The 13,758-nt window shown below is 38.4% G+C and overlaps 1 protein-coding gene across 2 annotated transcripts in view; it reads right to left on the minus strand.

Annotated features, from left to right (window-relative positions):
- Positions 1 to 13,758, minus strand: part of ofcc1 (orofacial cleft 1 candidate 1) — a 167,398-nt gene that overhangs the window by 26,403 nt on the left and 127,237 nt on the right. The gene's annotated exons all lie outside the window — the stretch shown is intronic.

The following is a 13,758-nucleotide window of genomic DNA, read 5'->3' on the forward strand; positions in this document are numbered from 1 at the left end:
CCATTTAGAAAATAGGTAGAAGTCTGAAATTTCAATCATAGATTCATTTCCACTCAGAGACATACCGTATTTTTTGGACTATAAGTCGCACCCGAGTATAAGTCGCATTTTTGGGGGAAATTTATTTGATAGAATCCAGCACCAAGAACAGATATGTTATCTTGAAAGGCAATTTAAGATAAAAAAATACAATAGAGAACAACAGGCTGAAATCCTGCACCCACTGCGGCCCAAAGTACAATAGTTTGCGGACCCCTGCACAAAACCGAACACAAACCATGACAAAAGTCTAGACATTATACCCATTCACGACGCTAGATGGCGCCAGATATCATTGACGCGATGTTCTGTATCTCAGCTACTCTCCCCATTCACGACGCTAGATGGCGCCAGATATCATTGAAGCGATGTTCTGTCATGACATATTATCTCAGCTACTAGTTTAACCAGTTTGCATTATTTTATTGCAATGTTTTTCCTTATTCAGATTTGTTTCAAGACTACAATTACAGTTAGACTTCACTTTGATGGTGAATGCAGTTATTGCAATTTTGTTGTTTTATTTACATTTCAAAAACCAGAAACCATTCATTTACCAATGTGATTGCACTTTAGTTTACATATTTAAATGTTCAGATATTAAGATTTGAATGAGGCAAAATAAATTAAAATAGTAAAAATAAAAAACTAATCATTTGTTTCAGATGTACTGTATTATTTTCTCTATAAAAATTAATTTGGTGTTTAAAAAGTCTTTTTTCAAACTTGAGTCTTGAAAAACAGGGTCGTCTTATAATCAGGGCAGTCTTATATTCGGGCCAATACGGTACATTCTTGATACGAGCACATTCACGTCACGAGTTTGGTCGTGGAACAGATATTAAGGCTCTTCTGTGTATGGGATTGACTTGACGTGCTTTCGGGATGCATTGATGACATTGTCTTGAGAAACGGCACTTAACTGGCAGAGATGCAAGTAGACCTGGCTGCTTCTTTTGTCCACAGAAGCTCACCCACATGCATAGAAACAGTATCACTAATCTACATGCACGCACATACACACGCGCTTGCCCGTGAACAAAGCCTCACACGGTGAGCATGCGTAAATTTCTAGTGCCCTCCGGGCTCTTGGGGCCAGGCAGCATGAATGAGGGGGAGGAGAGATTTGTGGGGAGAAGGGTGAGTAAGGGTGAGAGGACTATGCACCGCACAGAGGCTATCTAAGCCATAGCGGGTCAACTCCCCCTCTTCTGCCCCCGCCATGGAACTGACCCTGGTTTCAAGGCCTGCTTACTAAACACCACATAGACATGACTGTGCGGACGCACACAAGAACACAGTGCCAACGCAGATGAATTGGGTTCATTCACAATTTTGACACAGCAAGTCCACGCTGTATTGTAACATGAGCAAGGCTCATATGTCAAGGTTCACACCGCACAAATGCTCATCCACAAATAATCGAATGCACACAGAAACACAAGTGGGTTCCTGAAATACACATACGTGCAGTGGAGTGGCCGGGAACATGCGGAAGCACAAAGCATAAACGAGCAATCGACATACATGCATGGATAAGCCAAGCAATGTCAGCCATTAGAATGGAAATAGATATGTTATTATTCAAAATCTGGCCAATATGTGGATGGTTGGCAAATATAATTGGAGCATCTTGAAAATAGCATGGATGCACATGTTCTGATTTGGCCAAAGCAAAGGTCTATGTCTTGTTAAACGCACCACTGGACAAGACAGGCCACTCATTCACATTTGCATACACACAGAAACACAGTGAAGGAATGGCAAATACACTACAGTGGTTTCCCTCATGTTTGGTGCTCATTACTGTGCCTATCCAGCAAAACTATTGCCTATAAACATCTCAAGTGGAATAATCGTAGCTAAAGTAGTGCTAAAAACACAGTACGGAAGCAAATTGGACTTCGAGAAAAAGCGGCTAGAATAAACTGACTTTTGAAAGAAGATTATCCCGAGAGATAATATAGTTGAGTGGCTGAGATAATCCAGAAAATAAGATATGCATAATTTACTGTTACTAATCTCCTTTGTGGGGAAATAAAGCCTATTGCCAGCCTGGAGTAAACAGTTCACGTCGCAGACCATAACTTTCTTCTACGACCTATTTATTCATTGGCGTGTATTCAGTTCATCAAGTAAACACACAAACCTGACTGAAAATTGCATTGATTTCAGTAATTTAATTCAAAAATACTTTTCAGAAGCGCATTTCCTATGTACTAGTCTATATTCCTGAGATTGTCCTTATTTGGTGTAAAACAGGGGTCCCCAAACTTTTTCCTGTGAGGACCACGTAACTTTTCCCTTCTCTGATGAGGGGCCGGGGTCAGTTTGCAACAGAAAAGGTGTGACGATTGCAGGAGTGCCTAAATGTAAAAAAAATGTTTTTCAGAAAGTCACAATCAAATAACCCTTTCTGGATTCTTCACGGAACAAAAGTAAATTAAAAAAATAATAATAATAATTATAACAATATAATATATAGGGCTGTCAAAATTATTGCGTTAACGGGCGGTGATTAATTTTTTAAAATTAATCACGTTAAAATATTTGACGCATTTAACGCACATGCCCCGCTCAAACAGATTAAAATGACAGCACAGTGTCATGTGCACTTGTTACTTGTGTTTTTGGGTGTTTTGTCGCCCTCTGCTGGCGCTTGGGTGCGACTGATTTTATGGGTTTCAGCACCATTGTGTAAATATTGACATCAACAATGGCGAGCTACTAGTTTATTTTTTAATTGGAAGTTTTACAAATTTTGTTAAAACGAAAGCATTTAGAGGGGTTTTAGTATACAATTTCTATAACTTGTACTAACATTTATCTTTTAAGAACTACAAGTCTTTCTATCCATGGATCGCTTTAACAGTTTATAATGTTATTGCTATCTTGTTGATTTATTGTTATAATAAACAAATACAGTACTTAAGTACTGTATGTTGAATATATATATCCGTCTTCTGTCTTATCTTTCCATTCCAACAATAATTTACAGAAAAATATGGCATATTTTAGAGATGGTTTGAACTGCGATTAATTACGATTAATTAATTTTTAAGGTGTGATTAACTCGATTAAAACTTTTAATCGTTTGACAGCCCTAATGATGAAATTATAATATAATATAATATAATATAATATAATATAATAACACTATTAATTAAATCGATAATAACCAAATAACCCTCTCTGGGTTCTTCACAGAAAAAAATCCAGGAAATAAATAACACTATTGAGGAAATTTTTCACTTTCACAAGTTTAACCAGTTTGCATTATTTTATTGCAATGTTTTTCCTAATTCAAATTTGTTTCAAGACTACAGTTACAGTTAGTCTTCACTTTGATGGTTAATGCAGTTATTGCAATTTTGTTGTTTTATCACAATAGTTTGGTTTATTTACATTTCAAAAAACAGAAGCCATTCATTTACGAATGTGATTGCACTTTAGTTTACATATTTAAATGTTCAGATATTAAGATTTGAATGAGGCAAAATAACATTTTTTCTCTCAAATATATTGTTATAATCATTTGTTTGAGATTTATGTAATTACTTTTTGTATAAAAATTAATTTGGTGTTCAAAAAGTCTTTTTTTCAAACTTGAGTCTTGAAAAAGCGGGGGTCGTCTTATAATCAGGGCCATCTTATATTCGCGCCAATACGGTACTTATCTTCCTCACTGTTTTTTTTTTTTTAGATTTACTTAAAAACACCATTAAGCTAATTGTTCTTATTCGGATTTTTATTCTTTTTATATATAGATTACTGGCACAGTATGTGTAACAAACACAACGCAATGTAATACATGTGTTTACGAAGACTAACTATTCAGGCTAGACAGATGTGATTGTCCATGATGGTTTGAAGTTAGTTACTAGTTTTTTTCCTCTGTTTCCTTAAAAGACTTTTAAAGACTTTGACCTTGGCTGCTTACTGCATGCCTGAGGGAGAGAAGATGGTCTAGTGACGGTGACAGGTGTCGCGTCTTAACAGCACCACATGACATCTCAAGGAGACACTTTTTTTTTTCTTACATGAGTGCTCATAACCAAATCCTAAATAATCATAAGCTCATGAGTCATGACCTAACAGAGTTAGTTGTATAGTACATGTAGTCTAAATTCGTGCACATGGGAGAATGTAAATACATCGCCTTTCAAATTGGAGGCTTATGACCATGCGCCTCCAAGGCCTGATTAATTTGAAAGTGCTCTGGCATCAATTTCTTGATATCAAAGGCAACATTTTACTTTTGCATGTTTGCTGCATCTTAAAGGGTACCAAAGATAGAAAGGCATGTAGTTCTTAAAAGATAAATGTTAGTATGAGTTATAGTAATTTGATATTATACTTGTACTTCGACATATTTAAGTAAAATAAATGCTAACTGCACGTTTTTTTTTTTTTTTTTTTTTTGCTATTAACTAAGAATTGAGACTGTTTTACGTCCATATCTATAAATAATTCGGGGATTTAAGCATTTATTCACAAGAATTTTCACCGGAAAAGCTCTGTTTACATAAAGCGGCCGCGAGCACATTCACTAACAGACTAGCACTGTACTTTGACATATTTACGTAAAATAAATGCTAACTGCACAATTTTTTTTTTTGCTTTTAACCAAGAATCGAGACTGTTTTACGTCCATATGTATGAAGAATTTGGGGATTTAAGCATTTATTCAAAAGAATTTTCACCAGAAAAGCTCTGTTTACATCAGGCAGCTGCTGGCTACATTTACTAACAGACTAGCATTGTACTTTGACATATTTACGTAAAATAAAATCTAACTGCATGTTTTTTTTTTTGCTTTTAACCACGTATCAAGACTGTTTTACGTCCATATCTATAAAGAATTCGGGGATTTAAGCATTTATTCACAAGAATTTTCACCGGAAAAGCTCTGTTTGCATCAGGCGGCCGCTAGCTACATTCACTAACAGACTAGCATTGTACTTTGACATATTTACATAAAATAAATGCTAACTGAACAATTTTATTTTGCTTTTAACCAAGGATCTAGACTGTTTTACGTCCATATCTATAAAGAATTCGGGGATTTAAGCATTTATTCACAAGAATTTTCACCGGAAAAGCTCTGTTTGCATCAGGCGGCCGCTAGCTACATTCACTAACAGACTAGCATTGTACTTTGACATATTTACATAAAATAAATGCTAACTGAACAATATTATTTTGCTTTTAACCAAGGATCTAGACTGTTTTACGTCCATATCTATAAAGAATTTGGGGATTTAAGCACTTATTCACAAGAATTATCACTAGAAAAGCTGTGTTTACATAAGGCGGTCGCAAGCTACATTCACTAACAGACTAGCATTGTAATTTGACATATCTAATAAACTAAATGCTAACGATTTTTTTTTTTTGCTTTTAACCAATAATCTAGACTGTTTTATACCCATATGTATAAAAAATTCGGGGATTTAAGCATTTATTCACAAGAATTTTCACCAGAAAAGCTCTGTTCACATAAGGCGGCCGCTGGCTACATTCACTAACAGACTAGCATTGTAATTTGACATATCTACGTAAACTAAATGCTAACTGAACAATTTTTTTTTGCTATTAACCAATAATCTAGACTGTTGGTTTACGCCCATATGTGTAAAGAATTCGGGGATTTAAGCATTTATTCACATGAATTTTCACCAGAAAAGCTATGTTTACATAAGGTGGCCACTAGCTACATTCACTAACAAACTAGCATTGTACTTTGACAAATTTACACAAAATAAATGCTAACTGCACTTTTTTTTTCTTTTAACCAAGAATCGAGACTGTTTTACGTCCATATCTATAAAGAATTCCGGGATTTAAGCATTTATTCACAAGAATTTTAAACAAAAAAAGCTCTTTCTGATTCCACTCGGTCAGCTTTGACGGCCTCGCCAACAATGCAGGCCCCCTATTTATCGGCCCCATGCCCCGTCAATTCATTATGAAGTCTATGCAATGGCATATGTGTTTCTGATAACATATTTTAGTAAAAGAGAATAATAGTGGCTTATCAAAACCTACAATTGTTTACGTCCTAGGTTCCCTTTAATGCAAAGATGAAACCTTGAACTGCTGAAATGTGCTCCATGAAGGCACTTTGACAACATATTGATGTAGTATTAGTTGATAATTTTTGCTCTCATTTTAACACTACTATAAATCACAGCATTTGAATATTTTGTCCGTGCGTGTGTGCTAGCGTATGTAATATGCGTTTTATCTTTGCACTTTAGTTTGAGTTGACCACTGCTTTAACACATTAGCGCTCACAGAGGTCTGTGACCTTTTCAGGAACGCCTTTGCAGTCATTTCTCATATTGAGCTTGCTAATGCTCAGACTGTGTGCACTTCCTGCTCTTGCCTGCCTGTTATTGCCTCAGGCTATCGGGCCCAAAGCGCTGTCCACAAAATAAAAAAAATAAATAAATAAACATAGCCATCCTCTGTAATAGAAGAAGCCACATCAATGTGACATGCACATGCAGGCACAGAGGAAGGTTTACAGTATGGGAATGTTTTCTCCCTGTGCATGACTGTACTTTGGCAAATATGATTCAGATGAACACCGAACTGGATTTTTGCACCTTTTCGCATATGATCAAACTTTGCTCACATTGGCTTTGTCCCCCTGGTTTGACCTTAGCACCGAAGCACTCAGCTGGTTTTGGTGGTCAGGTGTTTCTTTTCTGCTGTCGTGAGTTCCTGTTTCAGGAGCGCTGGGTTCTATTGTTATATGGCAGCATTTCCTGTGTACTCCGTCACAGGCTACTGCTTCTTCTGTTTGGTTGACTTCCCCCTCCGCGCTTCCCGCTCTGTTACTTGCGGTCACTATTAAGCTTAGATGATTCGGAATGCTCTTCGCTATATAAGGCCCACAAATACAAGACTGATAAATGGCTGATGTGTCATTTGATTGCATATTAGCCTGGTTATGACACAAACTAAAACATATTGTAGCATTAAGTATAGTGCTGCAACTGCAATTAACTCGAGTAATTCAATTAGAAAAAAAGATATGAATTAAATTTTGCTGCTTCGAGTATTCGTTTATTAAAGTGGCATTGTAATGTTTTGTTTTGAAAGTGTTTGCATTCAGTTTTATTAATTTGGGTGGATGGCCTACACCATAGACTTCATTGTGTATTGACGGCTCAGATCGGTCACGCACTGCGCCTCGCATTCAAGTAGGGGGCCGCCCACATCAAGAGGAGCTATTTACAAACACGCACGCAGCGATCTAATGCCGGATTTCTGTTGAAAAACTATGAAAGCTATACCGCATACAAACAGGAAGGATTGTTTCAGGAATGATTTGTTCGAGGATTCAAGGGTAATTATTATATTTTTTGTACCATGCATGCATTTTGAAATGTTGTGAAAGAAATGAATGGGAGGAATTAGCCGCTACTGCATTGGCATCAAAGTCCGCAATATTTACGTAAAATAAATGCTAACTGCACGTTTTTTTGTTTTGTTTTAACCAAGAATCGAGATTGTTTTACGTCCATATCTATGAAGAATTCGGGGGTATTTAAGCATATATTCACAAGAATTTTCACCGGAAAAGCTTTGTTTACGTCAGGCGACCGCTAGCTACATTCACTAACAGACTAGCATTGTACTTCGACATATTTACGTAAAATAAACGCTAACTGTATGGGGTTTTTTTTGCTTTTAACCAAGAATCGAGACTGTTTTACATCCATATCCAAAAAGAATTCAGGGATTTGAGCATTTATTCACAAGAATTTTCACCGGAAAAGCTCTGTTTACATCAGGTGGCCGCTAGCTATATTCGCTAACATATTAGCATTGTACTTCGACATATTTACAGAAAATAAACGCTAACTGCACGTTTTTTTTTTTTTGCTTTTAATCAAGAATTGAGACTGTTTTGCGTCCATATCTATAAAGAATTTGGGGTTTTAACCATTAATTCACAAGAATTTTCAACAAATAAAGCTCTTTGTCTGTGATTCCACTCGGTTAGCTTTGACGGCCTCACTAACAATGCAGGCCCCCTATTTATCAGCCCGGTGCCTCATGTCCCGTCAACATATTTTGAAGTCTATGGATACACTGCCCTCTAGTGGCAACATCGAATTTGACATTACTCATTTCATATGGCTGGATACAGCTGCTCCCTGTCAAGACCAACATGTGCTAATGTTTTTTTTAATGCATTCGTAATTTAGTTTATAGGTATATTTAGCCGTTTTGTGTGGGAATATGTGTTTGAACCATTTCTTAAGAGCAATGTAAAAAAAGTCAAAAGTCCGCTAGCTTAAATGCTATAAAATGGTAACTTTTTATTTATTTATTTTTTTTTTAAGTATGTTAGCCAATTTTTACTTTGTTGTACTTAGATCCTCATATATTTATTTTTTTATACCATTTGAGGCTCAAATCAGGTATTTTAATTTTTTGTGTTCCTTATCCGATGACTCAATTATTCAAACTAACTAGTTCATCGATTAATCGACTACTAAAATAATCGATACCTGCAGCCCTAATTAAGTATGTAATAACCAAATACATGTTAGGTCTTCCTAATGATGTTTCTGTTATAGGCAAGTTTTTTTTTCCTCTCAATAGTAATGTAACAATCTGGTGAAGACACATAATAATGCATCATAAATGACAAGACACATTCAGCTGCTCCCTGTTAAGACCAACATGAGCTACTGTTTTTTTTTAAAATGCATTTATAATTTAGTTTATAGGTATATTTAGACGTTTTTGGGGGGGAATATGTGTTTGAACCATTTGTTACGAGCATTGGGGGAAAAAAATGTTAGCATTTTATAGCATTTCAGCTAGCGGACTTTTGCTCTGTAAGTTAGACAATTTTCCTTTTGTTGTACTTAGATCTTCATTTTTTTATACCGTCTGAGGCTGAGCTCAGGTATTTTAATTTTTTTATGTTCCTTATCCAATTACTCGATTAATCGACTACTAAAATTATCAATAGCTGCAGCCCTAATTAAGTATATAATAACCAAATACATGGTAGGTCTTCCTAATGACATTTCTGTTATAGGCAAGTTTTTTTCTCTCAATAGTAATTTCACAATCTGTTGAAGACACATAATAATGCATCATAAATGACAAGACACATTCAAGGTGCTATAGCAGCTGTAACCTGAAGCTCTCAGCAGGTTTTCAGTCTACCAGCCACGTCTGTGTTACAAAACAGTATGGGTGTTCCCAAATTTGCCTGCCAGTAATCCATTAGTTTGACACACAAAGACAAACGGCATGAAGGAGCATGAGCGTTGATGCAATCGGGTTGCAAAAAACATCTTCAGGGCCACCTTGCAAAGCCTCTCAGCCTTTTCTGATTTCTGCCTAATCTATCCTTTTCAACTCACATTAGGAAACTTGGTTTTTGGGATGAATTAGTAGCAAACCAGGTTTGCGGTGGTAAAGCTGCCTCTGTTTTATACAGTTACAAAAGAGTATTACTACATTTAACACCTCCTTTTTATTGAAGGAATCTGACCTTTTAGCCGGAATCACGTCAGCCGAACCGCCAGACTCGCGCTGTCGCAGATCTAAGGAACCAGGCCAGCGAGACCCAGGCCAGCGAGACCCAAACAACCCGGCCAAAAGGCCAGACTCTGCGCGTTCACCTCAGTCTTAACCCCTTGTACTGACTCCATTTTGAAAGCTGGGCTTCGAAGCACACGTTGACAATTTATTCAAGTCAACAGAAGGGACACAAAGGGACCCAGGCGACGGTTCAGGGTCACCATTTGCCTGGCACAGCCAGACTATTCTCCCTGTATTTTTCAAATACTGTGAGAAATAGTCTGAGACCCAGCCCATTAACGGCCTCTCGAGTAAGGTACAAAATCAATCGTCCAATCAGATTCGTTTATTTGCGTGACGTGTTCTTAACGAGTAACATCACTCTTGCGTGCCGAAAGTCGTGTCTACAACAACACAGATGGCAAACGGGAGAGCCGAGAATATGTTCCAATCTACGGTAAAACGAGTTTTAAATGACTAAAAAAACCTCGAAACAAGTCATTGACAACAACCAACATGGCTAGCACGAGCCATGTTGAATAAACTTCTCCATTCTCCGCTCACGCTAATTACTTGTCGCTTTAACAACGTCACGTCTGCCCGTCGCTGATTGGTCCACTCCGCTGTCCGTTTGCTGTGGCTTGATCCGCCCTCGGAATTTGAGCCGTCGGACGGTCGCCAGACTCAATCGCTGGAACAGTGGTGAGTCTGGTATACCAGGCAAGGTCACCATATCACAAGTCAACAAAAGGTTCCCGAGAAAAATGACAATGTTTAGTTAAACATTTAGTCTATTTTAAGGCTCTTGTGGGGCGGACTGTGGGCAGGATGAAGGGTGTGTTTAGGTGTTGTATAGAATTATTGTCTATTTGTGGATTGGACAGGAGGATTCGGGAGTTACTGTTGTCCGGGCAACGAGGATTTTGTATTTTGCCACCTCAGCGTCAAAGGGGCTCTTGGAGTCTTATCAGTCGTGTTATCAGTTGGATATCGGGCGTTCTCCTGTGTTCCTTGTGTTGGGACAGGGCGTCCCGCCATTTGTTCTGGACTGTCCGGGAGAACTGATTGCGAGAGTTAGTGGTGCAGACGTGGGCTTGTCATCGTCAATCTTGCTCAGTCAGTTGCATGACGCACACGTTGGGCTTCCTTAAGAAGGCGTCATGTATCTCTTATGCCCTATACTCTGCTTGTTTTCCTTATACTGTGGTATAAATGCTGTTTATTGTATATTGGGTGTCTTAGAGCAGGGGTTTTCAACCCAGTCCTCAAGGCACACTGTGGGTCCTGGTTTTTGTTCCAGCCGATCCAGCAGAGACAGTTGAACCAATGAGGCTTCTGCTAAAACAAGCCACACCTGACTGCAATCAACTGATTGCACTTGTAAAACACCAGATTGGGGAAAAAGTGTTGTCATCTTGTTTGGTAAGAATGAAATCCTGCACCCACAGTGTGCCTTAGTGGAATAGGTTGGGAACCCCTGTCTTAGAGTAATACAGTTAAACAGTAAATACGAGAAACGATACTATTCCCTGATTGATTATATTAAGCGTGTTAGAGTAATACAAACAGTCGATCAGTAAATACGAGAAACGATACTATTCCCTGATTGATTATATTAAGTGTGTTAGAATAAAGCAAACAGTTAGACGGTGCCTACGAGTAAAGGGACTAACTCCTTCACTATGTTCAGCGATCTGAAGGGGGTGACGGAACACAATTAATAAGGTCGATGTGCATCACTATTGATACATAATTAATGGCACTCATTAAATGAAACAATAGTAGCCTGCTAGGAAGTTCTATAGGTCAGAATATGATAGTAATAGCAGAACGTGACAAGATGTTTTGGGTATAAGTGTTTCAAACATGTTTCCAATTTACAAATTGTCAAATGTTCTTAATTAGCTTATGTTCACCAATATATAGCGTCCCATCAAGCCAAACGCTAACATTCTATAGCAGGCCTTTTCTGGCCCAGATTTGATCTGTTCAGAATGATAGAAGAAATCGCTCAATGCTTTCCTCAATTTGGCTTGGTAGCAAAAACCGTCGACAGAAAGTCCCTTGTTTTCCATTACCCTTATCCCTCCTTTCTCCCAGCCAGCTAATGAAGGCCTTATGGCCTACTCTTATTAAAATTTTGCCCTTGCCTCTGATATTAATTGGGTTCGTAATAAGAAATGCCGTAGATTCATTATTTAATTGCGGAGGCACATTTGGAATACAGTTTCTGAAATGCATTTTTAATGAAAAACACTACATCCTGACCTAATCATATCAACCTTATTCTATCTAATTAGGGATGCAAAAAGTCATTAGAGTTGCAAAATATTAGTTTCAGCTCGTGTCGGGCTACTCGGGCTGAATTTTACTTTTACATATTTTCTCTCCGTGTGATAAATTGTTAATAAGGGAGGAATGACCCAAGAAATTTCATATGGGCAAATCATTCTTGAGTTCGGAAAGTGACCCTTATTGGAGACACGGTATGAATAATTATCAAATAATGACACATCAGCATGTATTATTGCGATAAACTATAATAGAAAGTGAAAAAACTACGAATGAAACTATGTTAAGTCAATTTAGTAGTTGATGGTTACCTATTTTTCATTTTTTTAATGGATAACGGTCTCTGAAATTTGATAGCCGAGGTTTGAAACTCGAGTATTTGGAAGTAATAAAACATGGGGTACATAAGAAACATACCCATAGCGAACAGCAATGGAAGTTAATGTAAACGGCTAGCACGGCGCGATGTCAGCCATTACAAATCCAGCACACTAAATTAAAGACGGTCCTGCGGTTTCACGTACGCGTTCCATTTCCCTTATCTCAACAAAGCACATTTTCAATCACTATGCAAAAGATTTGACATCTGGTGTCGGCTTGTTGCTAATAGACTTCTCGCTGCTGCGGCGTTGTCGATGTGCTGTGCTGTCAAACATGCGGCAACTTCACTCTGGCAATACTAATTTCATATGGAGCGACATACATGTAAAGTAGAATCCTGCACTTGTGACATTGACTTGTCCATTGCACCATAAGATAAAAGCCAGTGTAGCAAAATCACTGGTGTAACACGTATGAGCCGTGCTGTTAAGAGCACCTTGGAAGAGAAGCTTGGTCATCTGAAAGGAACTCAGGGTTGTGCTGCTACTCCTCCGTGTTGAGAGGAGCCAGCTGAGGTGGCTCGCTCCTGGACGCCTCCCTGGAGAGATGTTCCGGGCATGTCCCACCGGTGGACGACCCAGGACACACTGGAGAGACCATGTCTCTCAGCTGGCATGGGAACGCCGTGGGATCCCATCAGAGGAGCTGGTTGAAGTCGCTGGGGAGAGGGAAGTCTGGGCTTCCCTGCTAAAGCTGCTGCCTCGGCGACCCGGACCCCAGATTGAGTGGTAGATAATAGATGGATGGACGGATATACAACGGCTCATTTTTACATTGGAAAAAATTTCGTGGCACACCACAAACCATAAATGTTCCGAAATTACTTTCTGTACAGTATATTAAATTGTAAAATATTTCTCAATATTTATACTGACTCAGTGTGAAACCTTAGCCTTTTTAGATGAGCACAAAGCCAATATCCTGGCAGGAATCTTCTTCAACCGCTGTCAGTTGCTCTCTGATTTTATTTTTTTCAAGCAGTTAGTGTCTATTTATTTTTATCAGACAGGGAGACTTTAGCAATGTCTTTAAAATCGCATCAGGGCCGAACATCTCGCTGACAAGGTAGTATTGTCTCTGCCACAGTGTGGGACTTTTTGGGTTTAGCAACAAGTTCAGCAACAAGGTAACTGTCTTTGAGGGCTTTCTCATTGACCTTTGTAGTTTCTCTCAAAAAAAGTTCCCTGTTTCTCTGTGTTATCACAAAGGCTAACAAAATAGTCCATCGACTTGTTTTGGAGCGTCGGGTGTTTCGTTTGGAGGTGACGTTTAACGCTGATGCTGTTTGATAGATGCTTGTGTCGCGTTCAAGAACTGCTCGGATTTCTAACCATCGGCAACCTTGCTGTCCTCAACAATGTGTTGGAATAAAACGGGGAGGATTAACCGTCGTCACATATGGATAGGAAACTTTCGTGTATATCGACACTTGACAAGTCCAATCAAATGACGTACAGTAGACATGCTGGGGTCCACATTGTTTCGGAC

This window comes from Corythoichthys intestinalis, chromosome 20, assembly GCF_030265065.1.
Source record: "Corythoichthys intestinalis isolate RoL2023-P3 chromosome 20, ASM3026506v1, whole genome shotgun sequence".
NCBI lineage: Eukaryota > Metazoa > Chordata > Actinopteri > Syngnathiformes > Syngnathidae > Corythoichthys > Corythoichthys intestinalis.